The sequence below is a fragment of the Lytechinus variegatus genome, chromosome 5, assembly GCF_018143015.1.
Source record: "Lytechinus variegatus isolate NC3 chromosome 5, Lvar_3.0, whole genome shotgun sequence".
Classification (NCBI taxonomy): domain Eukaryota; kingdom Metazoa; phylum Echinodermata; class Echinoidea; order Temnopleuroida; family Toxopneustidae; genus Lytechinus; species Lytechinus variegatus.
The window spans coordinates 8,026,600-8,044,360 of record NC_054744.1 but is presented as its reverse complement, the minus strand read 5'-3'; the positions used below and the strand labels follow the sequence as shown (position 1 = coordinate 8,044,360).

The following is a 17,761-nucleotide window of genomic DNA, read 5'->3' as shown; positions in this document are numbered from 1 at the left end:
CAAAATGTCTCTTTTTGCTTTTTCTTATGATGATACAAACTCTTTATCCATTATGTATTCTTAGAAAATATGTATTACATGCCCTCATGTAGAAAGAACACATGATCTATGGATAGATGTGATAAAAGAGGCAATTCAAGTGAAATATATACTAAAGTAATGGGGAGAGTTGTTCATCAGTGACATCACACATCTTTGTCGCATTGCCAATTTGCTATCTCCATAGCAATAGTGATCGCAATATTCAAATGCTCATAACTTTCTCATTATTTGTCCGATTTTTCTCAAACTTTTGTTGATCTGTTTCTTTGATTTTTCTGTTTTCACACAAGCTATCTTGTTCCAATGGTTTCATTCTCCTTTAAGGAAAATACCTGCATCTTTTCTACACAACTGCCTATGTGTAAATATACCATGTTTTGGTTTTGTTTGCGATATAATTTAGTCACTGTTCATATGGTAAGCCAATTGAGTATACTTATTAAATTTTCAACCAATACTTATATGCTGAACACATATTCCCCCTGGATTAGTACATACATCATTTATTATCATTTAAAAGTCGAATACAGAGGCTGCAGATTACTGATGTTGAATCAGTGGCGTATGCATGGGGGGGGGGGGTGGTTACAAGTGTTCAACCCCCCCTTAAATATTTTGATACCCAACCCACCCCCCTACAAAAATGTTGAAGACCCTTTGGGGGGCTTGTCAAATTTGTGTTGATTAGATATATTTTCTTTTTTCCCACTGATTACCCACAATACAATACTGTATTGACCCAATATGTAGCTACTTCTAAGTGTGTTTAATAGATTTCTGCTTCTTCACTGCAACCCATTAATGCTAGTACTATGCCCTTCTTGCAATGAAATACAATACGCAGTTCATTCCCAATACGGACGCAAATATTGTTGTCTTTTTAGGCAAGTATGCGGCATACTAATTTGAGAAAATTCTCTCGAAGCAAAATCGGAACAAGAGACTTATAAAATGTGTTTATCCATGTATCAAAGGAACAGTTCGTCCTAGGTTTAAATATTTTTTTTATAAAAACAGAAAATGAAAGAGGAAACATTCATTTCATAAATATGAATAACAAAAAAAAGTTTAAAAATCAAAGATTTCATTGGTAATATAACTTTGATGCCTTTCACTTGCAAGGTGGATTCTTTCACAGGCCTACATGCATTACATTGTACATGGACGTTATGCACAAGTACGAATACCAGAAATGCGCTATTATGATTTTTCCCTGAGTAAAAAATACATTTTCAACACACACATCTTCGCTCTTCTATGAAAATGAGATCTAATGATGCATTATAAACCATTCACTCAGTATATGGATATTGGGAGCAGCTCAAACAAATTCAAGAGAATGAAAAAAAAACTCTAATTAAATTGATTTATAGGTTTCCCCAATTCTACAGCTTTTATCCATACCAACTTTATTTCTTTTTCCCCTTCGAGGTGGGATAATCTTACAGAAAATATGATTAATAACAGACAGAATAAGTTCTCACACAATAAATAAACTACTTATATAATAATTATAATAATGATAGAGTTGCACTGCACTGCATTATATTACATGTAGTTAAAATATAAGATTACTGAATACTGATAATATCTCATTGGAAAAAACAAGGTGATTAAAATGTTGAAAATAAACATGTATCAAACAACTCTTCAATGTTAAAATAAAAATAAAACCATGCAGACGTAAGTAAGAGTTCATGGGCTCCATGGATGACAATAATCAGTAAAACAGAATCTAGTTAGAGCAAAAACATATTTCATGAGAAAGTCTTTGAAATCAAGGTTAATTATCACCCTATTATCGATCTAGATCTGGAACATCAAACATACACTTAAACATAAGCATAAATTACCGGTATCTGTGCGAAATCGTGAAAACTTAGCTGAAAACCGATAATTCTGATGATCCCTAACACAGAAAAGCATTTGTGGGACAGTGAATTAATATTGCTTGGAAAACTACCTGACATTTGATGGAATTCTGTGCTCAATGTGCTATTTTCTCAGAAATCACATAATTTCTTCCACAGCCATCCGCACATATTGCTTTTTAATTTATACAAACAAACAAATAGGTGAGCATTTTATTGGATTTTGTTAGAACTCGTTATGAGATCGTTATGAAACACAACTGGCATTTACCTTTAAGATAATTTCATTAATTAACATTATACAACACATGACCTTACAATGACATTGAAAATGCTGATCCTGGACTTCTGACCCCAACTTCAACATCAAGGTAATCATGGGTCCAGAATGTATTCAAAGCAGTCATCCTGAAGTAAATTGAAAATTTCCGCATCCCGGCACCTCGGTAACCGCATCTCTCATCACCTTACCACCCCAAACCGGAAGAGCCTGAATGGAGGAGAGGAGAGAGAGAGAGAAAGAAAAAAAAGTGCAGGACGGGTCAATCAAAATGGAGTGTCGTGTTTACAACGACCAAAGCTGGCTTGTTTAATGACTACGTTTCTAAAGGTGTTTGTGGCGGTATGCCATCGTCCATGCAGGTGAAGCAACGGACCACATAGTTCGGAAACGCATCTATTATTCAACAGGAAATGCGACATCCAGTTTTGGCAAGGCACGGGAGGAAAATATGGCACTTTGTAGCCTTGACGTGCATTTTAAATTAAACAGTCCCTCCTGTGACAGCATGCATTGCAGATGGTGTAATGTGGACTGCTGTCATTATCATTATCATCATTAATCTTTGTATATGGAACATTTCCAGAAGACCTGTCTAATGCATCAATGGTCTATCTTTATCACACCATTAAACGTATTGTTTAACGATTTAGAAAATTCTCAAACCAATATGAAACATGTGTAAAAGTGCATGTATTAGAATAAACCCTGAAAACAACCATTATTGAGAATGAAAAGCTAAAACTACAAGGCAAACCCCGATTTTGTAGTAGGCGTCTTATAGACGCCTAAATAGTACACATAAATGTATGGGATGAAATTAAGATGGTGTTTCCGGTCACTTTATATTTCAATTTTTGGAGCACTAAATAATTATTTTCGAACGCAATTTTTTGTGGGCTTCATTTTTGTAACATATCACAAACACAGGTGACAAGTGTGACCATCTAGCTCAGATTTTTTAAAAGTCAAACCAATGTTAACCAATCACTTTAATCCTAGTTGATTAGCTGTTTCCATTTATCTCATTTCCATAAAAAGACATATTACAGATAAACTCATAACGCTAATATCCATGTACAGTCATAAGTGAGAACTGAAAAAGAATTGAAGAAAGGGCTTTAAAAATGCTTTAACGGCTTTGTGGGTACTGGTTCATTTCAGGCATAACAAAATCTTGAATTTGCTACCACTCCACCACTTCCCCTAAAAACATATATCAAAATCCTATGCACATGCTCATCCACTCTTGAACGCCCATCAAAGGAATGAAGATTAACATGTAAACCACCCCCTAAAAAAATAAATGAAAATAATCCCTAAGTAGTCCTGAATATAAAGTTCACTCAAGAAATACAAAAACATTGTTTGCAGGCAGGTGGCGTGTCTGATACCCCTTTCACAAACCCATCCTCCAATTATCCGCCTAAGATTAATGCGGATAATTCGATAAAAATTGCATTCATAACTCCGAAAATAACCCGCACTATCTTTTGACAAGCGCCCGACCTGAAAAAGGCAGATAATTGTCATGGCAACTGCACACGCCCCCTCCGATGGGGTTGTGTTGGAAAAGGGTGACCTTTTGTGACCGCACCATGGCATTTATCCGCATTACTTTGGAAATGCGTTCACAAAGCCAAAATCTGGTCCCGATGCTGCTATTATGCGGATAATTGCAGCATCAAAATAATGCGGATAACTCTGGTCCTGTTCCGATTTTACAACCAAATAATGCGGATATTATCCGTATAATTGGGTTCATGAAAGGGGTTAAAGTCTCCATTTCGCTTGTATTTAAATACATTACTGTATTAAACATAGTCGGTTCATACTTTCATACACATTATGTGTGTGTGTGTAAAAAACATGTCTACCTTGCAACAAAGTAAGTTTCAGCAATGATTACTAGTAAATCAGTAGTCAATCAGTCCAAATTGAAGAAAAAAAACCCAAAATCATATAATACAATACAGGAAAGAGAATATCAGCTTACTCATTGCATATTCAGGGAGGACATGTATAGAACTGTTTCAACCCCCAAAATGCAAAACTTCATTGTTCCTCTACCAAATTTGATGAAAATTCTCATTTTGTAGGATTTCACCCATTCTGTTCGAATCTCATAATTTTCAGCGAAGGGCACCCCCGCATCCCATCGCATTGCTGGAAAATCAGCAGTTTTAGAAGAGCTTGTCAAAAATTAGAATGTTGGGATAGACAAAGGTAGGTATAGCTTATTATGTTATGTGGTTCATGTAATTACCATATAATTTTGTTTGAGGGTAAAAATTAGACATTATTTTAGTAATTTTGTGTTAAGTTGTTAAATGAGATCGTTGTTGGCTCAGTCGGTAATGCGTCTGCCCGTCGAACCAAAGATCGTGGCTTCGAGTCCAATGCAGGCGGATGACTGAAGCCAGTGCATTGTGTGTAAACGTCTCTCCCCTGTTACATAGATGCAGGCTGTGTTACAATGGAAAACACTCCATCCCTCGGATAGGACGTTAAATGGAGGCCCCGTGTAGAGGAGAGTCAACACCTTTGCACGTTAAAACCCCACTGCACTATTCATATAAGAGTAGGGGGAAACCCCGGTGGTCCACCTGCACTCCCCCAACCAGTTATATCGGGAGGAGAGACCTAAGGGTCAGTTCGCTTTTCGCCTCCCAGCCACAGGTGATGCCAAACAAACAAAAATAATAATATTCTCAATGAATAATTAATTATAAACAAAAATATATACATCTTTTTGTGCATGTGGTGATTATATATGGTGGGCTTGATAGAAATGAAAGCAGCATCAAGAGATTTTTGAAAGCCAAATTGGGCCTTGAGGTGGCGCGCGTAGGTTGAAAAGCTCTGGTTTAGAATCATAAAGTCAGTATCACTGTGTATTGTGAGGAATTAACGTCTCTCTAGCTCTGACCAGGTGATATCATTTATTGGCCTTGGGTGATAGCTTTCTGTCATAAATTATTCATTCAGCTTGTTATTGGTGTAATTATAATTTAGACACCTTGAGTGCAGAAGCTGGATAATTAAAGAATAGAATGGATGGGATCAAAGCTAACATTAAATCCAATCTCTTCTTACATGAAAATAACCTTATAAGTTATATTTGATATTCTCTAAATGAAAACTGACTATAATATGAAAAATAGAGCAATATTACGTGTGAGTAATGAATGATGATGAGGAATTAGAAAATGGGAAATAAAATCTTTTTTGGATATCCCCCCCCCCATATCACCAAATCCTTTTTGTGTGTGTGTTAAATGTGAAAGCTAAATCCTGAACTATTTCACACATATTTAAAATTTTACATTAAAAACATTGGAAGGAATTTCAATCACTGATGCCCAGGTACTCAAATATCCTTGATAACTGAAAGTGAATGAGAGAGCAATTCATAACAAAAGTTAAACATGTAGCACTTTATTACTGCCCTGAAAAATCCTGAATGAACACATCACAGCGATGGAGCAAAAACACGATGAATCATAATTTTGGTGAGAAAGAGAAGACGGATCGGGTAAATACAGATTTACAACGGGACGTGACCTTTAAGTCTGAAATTACATTTGGGCAGGGAGTGCGAGGGAGAGAACGATCGCTTCGTGTCGCTCCGCTTCTCTACTCATCCTCCTCGTCTTCCCGCATCACTGAGCAACGGAAGTTTTCTATTACTACGCCTCCATCTCATCACGCACCCAAGGGAATGGAAATTGGATGGAGGGGTACAGAAAGGGGAGCAGATGGTATAGAGATGAAGAGAAGGATAGAGAGAGAGGAGGGGGGGGGGGCGACAGAGGAGGGGGAGAAAGAGATGGAGAGGTGGAGGGAATGAGTGAGAAAAAGAGGGGGGTGGGGAGGAATGGGGGTAGGGAGAGAGAGAGAAAAAAAAAAGAGAAATGGGGTGGTGGAGGGGGGGGGGAGAGAAAAAGAGAATGGGGAAGGAAAGAGGAATGGGGCAGTGAGGGAGAAAGACAGAGCAGAGATGGGGTAGAGCGGGGTAAAGAAAAGCAGAGAGAGGGAGAGGTGGGAAATGACTGAGAGTAGCCATCATGTGGAGAGTTTGGATTGATCGGGACAAAGGCAATGAGAGATGAAGAGGACAAAGAGACAAAGAAAGATGTATGTTTGACAAGAGACTGAGTGGCAGAGAAGAGAGAATGACATATTTCATTCATGTATAAAATTGTAGAGATATACATCAAAATTAAAATAAATGAATTCAGTGATAATCGAAGAATGAAAATTTTGGAAAATGAAGAAAAACTTAGGAAGAGCACTACATTATTAAATCCATCTCATCGTTATAGAATAGAAAGATGTATGTTTTGAATTGAAACGAAAAGGTTTTGAACATTGAGCATACTAAATCAACTTAAAAAAAGCGAGAGAGATATGTATTATAGAAACAGACTGAACATGATGAAGAGAGAAAGAAACAGAAAGAGAAAGAGACAGGAAGAGGGGTAGAGACAGCGAGAGAGTGGTTCTTTTAGGAGAGAGTGATAATGATCTTGTATACATGTAAGAGAGGTTTTGTGTGTGTGTGTGTGTGTTTATGTGGAAGGGAGATAGGCAAAAAAAAGGTGAGAGGATGGAGGATAGAAAAAAGAAAGAGAGAGAGAGAGGAAGAGAAAAAAGAGATGGGGAGAGAAAAAAGGAAAAGGGGTACAGTTCACGCCAGGGAGAGATGAAGGCAGTGCAATCAAGCGAAGGGCAAACCAAGCTAATCAAGTAAATTACAGTCAGACATATTATTATCACTCTCCCAGCCGACCAATCAGCATTGAGCTCTCATCCTGGCCCCACTTCCAATTGAGAGACCATCTGTTTTAAAGGGCACAATCACCCATAGTCCCATACATGTACATTATAAAATACTGAAAATCCACTGACTAAATTGACTCCATGGCTTTGTTATACGTGAAAATTAATGGGATAGTTGTATTCTTGCACATTTTTTGTTCAATTAGAAATATAAAAATACTACTAAATAAAATATAAGCTATATAAGACAACATAATATGACGACAGTTGATGGATATTGGCTCAGTCAGTTGTACATTCCGAGGTGAAGGTAGTACAATGTACATGACTACATGTATAAACCCGTATAAAATCAAACAGCTCCTCATGATAGAGAAGTTATTTTGCCCCTTTCACTTTTCCTGATGTTAGGTAAAGATATCCACAAAACAAAATTATCTCATAAAAATTCAGTTAAGTATAAACCTTTTACTGAATGCAGAGAGAAAGAATGTACAGTATGTGGACCTGCATTAGGCTTCTGACAAAGAAATGACTCGGTCAAGTATTTTGTTTCAGAAAAATAGAAGTGCGCATTATCACAATAAAAAAACACTCAACACTTATATGCTATTTTTTTCCTTCAGGCAAGTATCTGTTTAATAATATTCAACCCTTTGAACCCTGAAATTAATTGGGACGATCTTGACCCTCACCCTGAATTATTTGCAGATATCGAGATTATCGGTAAAATGAAGGAATACATGACATTTGAAATAAATGATCTCCTATTCTCATGATTCGAGCCCAACCATCTCAGTGGCACCATACTCCGCTGGTACCCAGCCTGACCCGGCTAATTATGTTTAGCTTCCCGTACTAATAATCTTAAATTTTGTCTCAAAATCACTGTTTTGACCGAAATCAAATTCAACAAAACTTACGAATATTTCATATAGGACTCGCTGTGTTTTATCGCACAAGCCTCCTTGGTAGGGTAGTATACATGTATTTCGGTCATTTTTATGCGTAAACCTTATAAATGAAAGCCAATCATTGACGAAATGAGGAACTGAACTTTTTTGACCAAATATCTCTAAAATGACATCATTTTTGCAGGTCACCTGATAACTAAAACCCTTACGAATCACATGACTTGAAGCCGGTATTCCTGCTTTTTGGGTTCAAAGGATTAAAAAAAAAACCTTGGTAAGGCAATGAGATGGAACCTTGAAGAGCATACGGTAAAGCCATGGCACGCTTACAGCATAAATTATTCATTCCCGATGCAAGACGCAAACAATATGAATATTAAAATAATTTCTCGGAAAAGCAATTAAGGAACAAATGGATACAAAAAAGAACCATTGGTGCTCCAGGGAGAAAACAAACAGTACAGTATGGACATCTATTCATGTAGGCCTACTGTATTTTTATTTTAGCATTGAGCGACAATAGCATATCAAAACCTATTTTATATCAAATACGGTACTGTAAAACCTTTGAAAGAGGGAAAATTTCTAGCAGGGCCTCCATTGCATATCAGTTATTGTACAACGCCTACTTAGCTAGTTGTACGCGATCAAATGGGAGGCTGAACGTCACACATTCGTACCGTTGCACACAAGACGTACCATCCAAAATGTACCATTGCACGGCTTTAGGAGGTGACGTCACAATGCGATTTAATTGAATAAGGTGACAATGCGCGTACAGCTCGCTGGCTAAATGCGCAACGCTGTCCAAGGTCATGTGCGCTTGTGGGCCCGGCTTGTGGGATTTTGCTTTTCGCTTTCAATATTTTTGCTCCCTTTTCATAGATTACTGGAGGGAAAAACTCTTGTTTTTTCATATTTTCGCTAGATTCCAATGCGTTGTACAACACAAATAGCGAATATTCTTATTCGTGCAATGGTGCGAGATTTCGCATTCGGTGAAAGAAAGAAAGCTCTATTCAACTCGGCTAACGCCTCGTTGAATAGAGCATCTTTCTTTCACCTCATGCGAAATCTCGCACCATCGCACTCATGCCTATTCGCTATTTGTATACTGTTATGGTATTAAACCTTGCCATCTTAAGGTAACTACCATAGTAACACTTAATCAGCAACCGATCAAAAGCAAGGATACCACGCAAGTTACCATTGCATGGCAAAGTTACCATAATGGTTGCAGGGGGGACCTCTACACGTCTTCAGACAGTACGTGTTCGGGCTGCCGCAGTAACCATAGTGGTAACTTTTATGCAACAGGGGGTCGTTTCATAAAGCTGTTCGTAAGTTAAGAGCGCCTTTAAGAACGACTGGTGACCCTTTTTTACGCGCTAAACCATCTCCAATGAATCTACCATTTACCACAAGAAAGGATCACCAGTCGTTCTTAAAGTCGCTCTTAACTAACGAACAGCTTTATGAAACACCCATCGTGTTCCTGGGGACCGTTTCAGAAAGCTATTCGTAAGTTAAGAGCGACTTTAAGAACGACTGGTGATCCTTTCTTTTGATAAATGGTATACTCATTGGCAATGGTTTAGTGTGTAAGAAGGGATCACCAGTCGTTCTTAAAGTCGCTCTTAACTTACGAACAGCTTTATGAAACGGTCCCCAGGTCTAATTCTCCATCTTCAGGTCCTTCCAAATTTTGTATCGAAGCCAACAGAGTTTACAAGGGAGGGGAGAGGTATTTTGGGATATTTAGAGGCTAAATCCCTTCAACCCTGTGCTTTTTTTTTAGCTAAACCAGTGTTAAAAGACTACTCCTAAATGGGACAAAAAGAAAAGGGTATTTCTTAAACAATATTTATGAGTAAACCTGATATATTACCCTGATGGTATCACACAGGTCTAATTCATTTCACATAGACTTGTGTGTTAAAGTGGCACTTTAAAAAAAATTCATAAGAAATAAGGAGGAAATTCGAGGGTTGAAAGTTTACTACCAGTGGACAGGATATATGTCTGACATATCTGACCAGAAAAGGGTACCTCGACCAGCTTATTTCAAAAATAAAATCAGCATTTATGAAGACTACACCTGACAGGATCAAATTCATCACTTGAGAGAGTAAAATGGCCCTGATTTTTCTGCCAGTAAAAAATAGTTCCAAATTAGTGATATATCTTTCCAATTTGGAAAAAGGAAGTTCAGTAGGTACCCTCTCTAGAATCAATGTTAGATGGTCAATCATATTAATTCATTTTTGTCAATATTAAGCAATGTGTTGACTTGAATGAATATCTTTGGTCTGCCAGTTGTAGTTAGGCCCGTGTCACCCAATATATTTTTCCATGATCAGAGAGCTCAGTGAATAAATTTTGCTACCCTCCATTACATGCAGTTGCTAAGATACACTTCATGATGGGCCTTTTCACACGTGAATCATTGCAACGATGATTGCAATTCGTCTTTAGAATCACCGGACCTTTCACACGGAAAATTGGTACCAAAACTTAACTTGAATTCACCTTTCGTTATAAGAAAGGTAAATTCTGCTATGTGCTTGTGCAGGCTTCCAAGTGGTGCGAGAGCAAATTTAGACGTTTCAAAACTAAATTGTGCTCAGTGTCGCATTTGCGATGCTGAAGATTGTAAGATCTGAGGCGATTGCATTTCAATACTCTCATCTTTTAAATCTTCCATTGAATCGTGATCTAAAAGACTTTAAAGACCGGGAATAGAGGACATTGAACACACCATTAGTTTCTCACTCTATCCACATTTTGTGAATTGCATTTTCAATCATGTTTCATGTTGCTGTTAAAATTTGAAAATCAACATTGTACACACCAAACGAAACATTGAAATACACTTTATCCAGATCTCTAAATAATTTTGTTTTTACTGGTTCAGTATTTTTTATGCACCCTCCACAATTTTTACTAGGTACAAATGTCAGAGCCAGAATAAATCCATATTGACTTTTTTCGCTCTATCAATCAAAACAAAAACAACTTATTTGATTGTCAATATTTACATACACATGAAAATGAGGATGTGGGAATTTTTTTTACCACAAATATTTTCTGACAAATTATTAATTGATGAGGCCTTTTGTTCCATTGCTGCCTAAAATCTGGGCTTCTATTTCTGACCCAAAGTATGCAAAGTGTAATGATGCAAAGACAAAAACCAGCAAATATGGTAATGATTTGTACGGTCTAAGTGGTCTTGGACTATATAGCTAATATTATCATATTCAGGAAACTGTGGTATCATGTATTATTTATAAATAAATCTTCTTTTTGTAGTGGATTTACAGGGAATTTCACTTTTTAATTGAATAACAGCTATATACATTGGGGAACCGAACAGATTTCCGCAAAGTTCTGAACAGATCACGGATAAATCTTCATAAACAAAAGACATTATGTATTGCCTTCATATATCATTTTCAATTCATATACAATACCCGGGAAATTTCCCCATAGTTATGAATAAATTTAGTTTATCATTTGATTCATAATGTTTAGGATAATGATCATATAACCAATAAGATACATGACAGAAATTCAAATAACTCACAGTCCACTTATCAAGTCAAGTGTTAGTTTCATCAAACTCTTATTTCAGATACAGAATCATTTTCCAGAACAAAACTATTTCCTCATGTCCTGTTTAGAGAGCGGGACAGCCCCCAGCTATAAAATCTTTCTTTTGATTTTCTTTAAAACAGAAACTGCCAGTAAATGGTGAGTGGGCGACACTTTTCATGAGAGTGAAAGTATTTTCCGGGTTTCCCTTTCTTTCATTATACTAAAAATATCCTTCATCCAGTCCCAAACGCTTCATGACTTGGCGCAACGCCAATCAAAATCATTAAATTGTATTAAAATATTTTTTTTCGTGATAAATTCTGCTAGAGCCTCTTTCATCCATCTCTCATTCACGATTGAAACTATTTTTTAATTACAACCAGAAATAGATAATTTCAATGCAATCCGCTAGCTTGGAGGCCTTCCATTAGTTATCTGCAAAGGAATATAATCCTTGCCATGGTCACTGTGATCAAATATGGATAGCAATATCAAATTGTATTTCCCAATGTAGCTTCACAATTGTGTATGACTAATGGCCTTGCTCATCCATTCATTCTTTCATTTATTCATAATTAAAAACCAAATAACCACAAATAACTTTCCAGTCCTCGAGATTGGAAGGGGTCGAGGTGGTATTCAATTTTAATTCGAATATTTCAAGTCATGTAATTCATGATAATTATTTGATTTATTTTATGGTACAATACCATCATACACAATTCAAACAAGGAGCTAAAAGCGCCCAGCCTGGTTTTTATGGTAAAGGCAGACATATTTAAGCCAAAATAAAAGAAATCATTAAAAATGAAAATATTGTTGAAGTGTAAAAGCTGTTCCATGTGGGTAATTATATGAATGTACAAGATAAAGAATGTGCATTATTTTTCTTATCATCTTTGCCATTTGATGCATATGTAAATTATGCTCATCTCATATCTATGCCTGCATTGCCTGAGAGCTGTTTCATAAAGCTGTTCGTAAGTTAAGAGTGACTTTAAGAACGACTGGTGAACCTTTCTTATGCGCTAAACCATCACCAATTCAATACACTACTTACCACAAGAAAGGATCACCAGTCGTTCTTAAAGTCGCTCTTAACTTATGAACAGCTTTATGAAACACCAACCAGGGAGGTGTTTCACAAAGATTTAAGTATGACTTAGAGTCGCACTTAAATACAAAGTTGCGTACAATATGAAAGGATTGAATGCATTAGTCAGTTCGTGTCTTTGGGACGCGCGCTACTGCGTATCTATCAATAAGATCGCGCGTTGCATATTAAGTACGCGTCAGAATTTAAGTGCAACTTAAGTCATACTTAAATCTTTGTGAAACACCCCATCTGGTAATTTAACTTTAATATGCACAATGAGACAACCACACAATAAGTTTTCTGAAAACTGATGCCAGACAACAAGCTATAATTGTACTTCCAGTACAAGGTTCCCATTTCAACTGTAAGCTGAACTCACAAGGACCCGTTTGTTATAATAAACATTTCAATGAGTTTCAAAAGATACTTTTTGAGCTCACATGACATTCAATCTTGACCCATTTACAGTGGAGAGCTCTCACAACATTTTGTCCCACAAGTTTCAGATCTGACAAACAGTGGCGGATCTAGGGGAGGGAGTAAGGGGTTTAAACTCCCACCTCCGGCTCCTTAAAAATAATTAAAAAAGGGAGTGTGGGATCAAACACGAACACCCCTTCCCCGTTTCCCGTTTAAAAGAGTCGCATGAGCAGAACAGTGCCGGATCTCTGGGGGGGGGAGGAGCACATTACATTGCAGTTAATCATTATTAAAGGGATGGTCCGGGCTGAAAATATTTATATCTAAATAAATAGAGTAAAATTCACAGAGCATAATGCTGAAAATTTCATCAAAATCGAATAACAAACCAACTTGTCAAACCCCACTCTTTATAGCAAACAGCTAGAAGCTAGATCCCCACTGACAACACTCCTTGATTTTGATACGCTGAGACAGGCACAGTTCATGTACTATGTTAACCATTGCATAATTGATGTCCCATAACTCTTCCGACAAGTCCTTTTATGAAACGCTCCCCGAGCAGATTAGAATGAGGGGCAATTCCATAAAATGATCAACCTTTTTGAACGTCCGAGCAGATTAGAATGAGCGGCAATTCCATAAAATTATCAACCTTTTTGTACATCCGACCCCCATTATTTTGAGTTTTACCTCACTTCATAATCTGTCCAATTCATGGTCATTTGAGAGCATTACAGACTGTCAAAACAGAACAAGAAATCGGAGACAGATAATTTCATAAGGTCCCACACACAGGGGGTCGGACGTACATATTTTGTGGAGTGGGATGGGCCTAAGGGTGTGTTTATGCTTCCATTGCGAGGACAGAATCAGCATTTTCAAACGTCGATTAAAAATGCCAATCGTAAACGTGGTTCTGTGAGTGCTGTTTATGCTTAACTTTTCAGATCTGCAGCTGGCTTCGCATCGTAATTGAGCAGGAAAGCAAGGTCAAATTGGGAGCGCCCTTTTTTGAAAGTTTTTTTTAGCGTTGTTTATGGGAAGAGATAAAGATCGAACAATTTGTGATATTTTAGTCATTGCTTGGAGCTTCTTGATATAGCCATATAATTTCCACCATGGTGGGGATAATAGTAAGAAAAAATAAATATTATGTATACAAAATAATAAAATATCTATTTGTTTATGCTACTGGGGCGTCTCTGGCGATGCCTCCTCATTATAACTCATGTTTCAGGGGTTTAAATCCCTCAACGTTCATCGTGATGACAAATTGGAAGAGTAATACTAGTAATAGTACTACACATGCAAAACAGGGGAGATGAGAGGCAATTCCGTGGAGGTAACATGCAACCATGTGGAGCAATGCAACTGTATTTGCCCGGGGATTTTCATTTTACCGGAAGCATGTACCAAATGACGTCATTTAAACAGGTTTACGATCTTGGTTCTGTTTATACTTCCCCAGAAAGCCTGATTCTGGTAAAGGAGGTTTACAAATGCACTTTTTTGTGAGCTTACGATCGGCGTTTTGAAACAGCGTTTAAATGAAAGTAAGCATGGACGCAACCTTGTTTTGGACTAATCACGTTTGGAAATGCTGATTCTGGCCTGAAAAGTGGAAGCATAAACACGGCCTAAGACTACATGTGCAGGTATGATGTAGTCCAAACATGTACGCAAGATTAAGGGAAAGAGATAAAGAGAAGGGAAAATGGAAGAGAAATGGATATAGAAAGGAGAAGCAGATTAGGGGGTGAAGAAAAGAAAATGAAAGAGGAAGATGAAAATATATACCATTCCCTATCCAGGGGCCATTGCAACCAAAAAAAAATCATCACTCAATTTTCAATGAACGAAATGCAAATCATTAGGGACTTGCGCTTGATGCCTCCTTGGTTTAATTGCAACTCTTTCCGCAACGGGCCCCAGGAGACAACTTTCCAATCTTTCGATTAACAAACTGACAACAGGAAAGGCATGATGATCCAAGCATTTGGGAATCGGAAAATTGATTAGTCAATATCATGATTGAATTCATTTTTGCCCTGAAAGGTTGAACAGGTCGACTATAGTTCAATAAGCCCATCAAACTAGAACTCGGGTAATACAGGTGGGATCACACTAGGTAATATACTGGTACAGATGCTGTTCAGGAAGCACAGGATAGAATATGTCGGTACCAGCAAAAGAGGTTGGTTCAGGATATGCGTACAAACTACCTGCCAAAACATGTAGCTGAAAATATATTTTTTTTCCTTTAATTCTCCTGGATATTTCAAGAGAACCAAGTGATTCCAACCAGTGTTCCACTAAATGACTGACTTGCAGTGCCTGACAAGGAGGACCCTCAACGGGACAATTTCTCACTATTATATCAAAAAGTATTTGTTTACATAACACTCTATACACCTTGACCGTAGACAAGGGCTGAACTGTGTGGGTGAACAAAGTCCCCTTTCTTGTTGAAATATCACCTCAGGAAATACAAAATTGCAAAGGGGAATTTAAGAAATGACAATCTTGGAAGAAAACAACACTGCTTCATGTTCAAGTTCCAACCAAAATATTGTGAATATGACTAAATTTATGGCGAATGATTGATATGGTCCCCCCATATCCCTTCGGGGAGAGGGAAGGGTCTCACTCCATGATATATTCAGACCGACTCCATCACCAGAATACTTTTTAAATTGAGAGAAAATGCTCAAGCCTCAAAATACCTGATAACTATTTCCCCCTTTTACACCGGCCCATGAAGACGGTTTCAGGGCAAGTTCAAGTTCTTGTACATGTAGATCTACGACTCGTGAGCACGTGCAGTATGGTCTGATTTAATAGCAGGCGAGGCCATGGCGCTCAAATCCAACTGCTCACTGGGTTGAGAAAGTTCTTGTGAGTTGCTATCACACTGCCAAGACACCTCTGACCTTCGAAATATCCCTGAGAAAGTTCTTGTTATTTTGACAAGTACCTACAATTCAGCAGATGTATTTTCTCTTAGGTACATAGTCTGGCAGCATGTATGTCCTCTACAAATTGGCCAAGTATTATCTTTCACTTCCATAAGTTCATTAATATCACAAATTTCTAATGGTCATCTTGACCATGTGAGGGGTTAAAATGGGGTCAATAGGGTGCAATCTTTTTTTAAAGAGTATTTTGCTTTCACATTGGCAAAATACCTGATATTTTCTGATCAGGGCAGACCAGGGCATAGACGATACCTCTGTATTCTGAGAACACATTGCATTCCCTAAACTTCCAGTTCCAGCCGGTCTGAATACACCTCCTGGTCTGGTCAATTCTTTTAAAGACTATATGAGATCGATACAGTGCAGATTGAAAGCTTTGTGTGTTGTAGAGCAATTTCAAATTCTTTATCAAGAACGTTCTAGTAAGATCATTTGGGAATGTGCAGGATTTCTCAAATTCTGGAAAGAACCAGACAACCCACTTGTAAAATTCAGTTCAGGCTGGATAAGCCAATACACTGCTTCTGAACTCTAGAGGGCAGTATACCACATTTGGTATCAATTGGCTGTGAACTCTTGAGAGGGTGTTGCAGGAGGGTGGGGGTTTTTATTTTTATTTTTTGCCATAGTTCTGTTCATTATAATTTAGAGAGTCAAAAGGGGCCTAAGCTTTCGATCCTAGCAGAATCTTCGTCGGAGGAAAAATGACAAACATATAAAGTGGAACAACCATAATATAGACCACAGACATTCAACAGCAACACTAGAAACAAGGAGACAAAAGGGGCATTAGTGAGTAGAGATGACCAATCAGGTTAATGAAGGGGATGAAAGAAAAGGAGTAGGCAGACACAAAGGGAAGTTGGTGTAAGTAAGGCCAATGAAAGACCTCAAGCCAAGAGGGATTAAGATATGAGGCAGGCAACATCAAACAGGATCTGGAACAAAACAGTGATAGAGGGTATGAGGAAGAGATGAATAACAAGAGAATTAGTGAGAGGGGGTCAAACAGGTAACAAAGAAAGGCATAATAAACTGGTGCATAAGAGTGGGGAAAAAAAGGGAAAGAATGGGGAACAACTGATAATGAGCAAAAGACTAAGTATGTATGATAAAGCAATAAACAAAATAAGAGAAGAATAGTGTAAATATATCTATATGTAAGTATATAAATATATCCAAAAAGGAATGTATATGAAAAAATATATACATATGGTGTAACTGATAAAGTTGGGTGTGGGGGGGAAAAAGGAAGACTATATAGTAGAAAAAAATTGTCTAAAAAGGGTAAAAACAAATAAAGAAGCTGAGGCTGTACGAGAGAGGGGGTGTATTAAGAAAAAACATAGTATACATGAAAAAAAGCAAAATAAATATGTGGTAAATCTAAGAGGTGAGTGGAGAGAGAAAAAAAAATTAATAATTACTATATCACCTGAATAGGGGAGGAAAAATTGGAGCTGAGCTTTTATGAGATATGGGAGGAAAGTAGAGGCAGAAACTATAATGTAAGTAACCTAAAAGAACCGAGGGGAAAAATTATATGTGTATATAAATGGAAAGTGGATAAGAAGGATTAATCAGTCGTTCCCCTCTTGGATGTTCAGGCCATGAGGTTGGGTGGTGCGAAGTCGTCTCATCCAGAACTTCTCTCTGCTAGTACGGACTGAGTCAGGACGGGTACCTAAAGATTTGATGCCCTGTAGCATCATGTCAGTGATGGAGTGGTTGGGAAGGTTAAAATGGGTGCCAACTGGAGTGTCCAGCTTTGCTGTGTTGAC

At 37.6% G+C, this 17,761-nt stretch overlaps 1 protein-coding gene across 1 annotated transcript in view; it reads right to left on the bottom strand.

Moving 5' to 3' along the window:
* Positions 1-366: 366 nt before the first annotated feature.
* LOC121415189 overlaps positions 367-17,761 on the bottom strand; it is a 33,276-nt gene continuing 15,881 nt past the window's right edge. Inside the window, exon 6 of the mRNA XM_041608352.1 lies at positions 367-2,403. The gene's annotated coding sequence lies outside the window, so the exon portion shown is untranslated. The remainder of the gene's footprint in view (positions 2,404-17,761) is intronic.